Source organism: Centruroides sculpturatus, unplaced genomic scaffold (assembly GCF_000671375.1).
Source record: "Centruroides sculpturatus isolate CEXI.00-Female unplaced genomic scaffold, Cexi_2.0 scaffold282, whole genome shotgun sequence".
In the NCBI taxonomy this organism is placed as follows: Eukaryota; Metazoa; Arthropoda; class Arachnida; order Scorpiones; family Buthidae; genus Centruroides; species Centruroides sculpturatus.
Genome location: NW_019384528.1, coordinates 3,992 through 6,099, shown reverse-complemented (window position 1 = coordinate 6,099; position 2,108 = coordinate 3,992).

The window sequence follows — 2,108 nt, the reverse complement described above, 5'->3', positions numbered from 1 at the left end:
GACATTTGATGATAGGGAAGCTGTGTTTCTGTAAAATGTATATTCATAATCGAGGTAATTTTTTAAATCATTCATCTCTTTAACAAATGTAAATTGCATGATGAATTTGTTTGTGTCGTGAACATGAATCATTCACGGGACATCGGATCCAATAATGCCATCCTAGATGAGTCGAAACGAGCGATGCTGAAAAAATAGCATCAAATTCTCCATCTCATTATATTTTGTAAATGCTAAACATGTCACGTGTTGTACATATCTTTGTACAAATTAGTTATTGAATAATAATAATAATAATAATAAAAAGCGTTGGTGATCGAGTCAGATTCGCTCCGCCCTCATGTGCGTTGCAGCTTGCAGTGCTGGATTCGATTCAACTGAGTTCATTTTAAATAATTCAGATGTTTCAAGGCCATATAATTTTTAATAGTACATTTTTTTACACACAAATCATTTACATATTTAAATATACTAGTACAAATACGAAAATCTTTTAGGCATAAATCACAAATTTCACTATAACAATTTAAAAAAATAAATTCGTTCATTTCCTTCGTTCATTTGATAAACTTTTCTTAAATGAACGTATAGGTTTTTTTTTGTTAATATTTATTATATTATAGTATTTGATTTATGTAACTACAAAGATTATCTTAGATTGTTTACTTGGAATGATAAACCCTTACCTAACACATTTTCAAAATTCTTTATTCCTCTACTGTGCACAATTTATATCAATAGAATTTTTAAAATGTGTTTTAAAACTTACGTAATTTAACATTTGTAATTATATAAATCAAATACTATAATATAATAATATAGAAGAATTAGAAGTACAGAAGAATCTAATAATCTTAATGTTTGTTGTTACTTTTTGCCCGAGTAAGGCCGGGCTCTGCTAGTTTTTACTATATTATGTAAACGTTTATTTATTAAAACAATGAAAAACTCTTATAATCAATTTAAAAAGGTTTTAATTTTTACATGTACCGTACATTTAATATTTTTTGGGCTTTTTTTGAAAATAATTTATTTAATAACCTTCAAAAATTTTTGAGGCACATCTACGATCCTCTCGCGACACACCGGTTGAAAATCACTGATCTAGACGTTTGCGAAGACAGCCGGATAGCCGAGTGGTCAAGATGGCAGCTTATTACTCTGGCGGACCTGGGTTCAAATTCGGACGGATCGAAAAATGGTCCGTCCCTCACCATCCTGCCGCTCCATTGTGAGCCTGGCCCTTTTTGCAAGCCCTTTACGGGTTCCGTAATGGGCTTGCAAAAAGGGCCTTTTAGTGCCGACAAGGCGGAAAAAGTTGAAAAGAAAAGTTTGTGAAACGTTGTCACGTAGTTCTGGAAGGATAATAAAGTTGGAGTTAGTTTTGTACCAAAATGAGGTCCTCTGTAGTCGATGGAGCCGCAACCATACATCAGCTGTAAGAATGAAATTATAAAATAGTGAAACATGAATGACAAATTTTTTACCGTGATTAATTTTAAAAAATAAAAGTATAACTAAAAACACTCATTATTACTTTTATCCTTTTCAGTCACAAAAAGTTTTTTTTTTTAATATATGAATTGAAATTGGCAACATTGATATTTGTAAACAGATGTCATGTGCTTTTCCGTTTGAATTTGTACTTTGAGTCATATTCTTCAAAACGTGATTTTGTTACTAAATTATTGTTTAAATTTATAATGTCTGTCTTTTTGAATAGTATTATAGTAATAATTGGCGTTGCTTTAGCAATTTATGTCAATTATCCTCCATTACCTCAATCTCCAATACTTTATCAATGGGAGTCAACTGGACGTAGATTCAAATTTAACAATTTTATAATCTTTTATAAAGGTAAGAGGTTACTAAATTAATAATAAATATATGAAATACCTAATTACCGAAAAATATACCAATATAAGTAGCAAAAACATTCGATAATATCTTCGATTATCTGAGAATGACTAATTGTAGTAAATCCTAGATTTTTTTAAACCCAGATATTATATAGACTTATTAAACCTGAGTCAGAGAACAATCACCAGCAAAATTCCGTTTTTCTTTATTCTCCAATATGCATTTCTGGCCTTTTAAGCCCTTTTCAT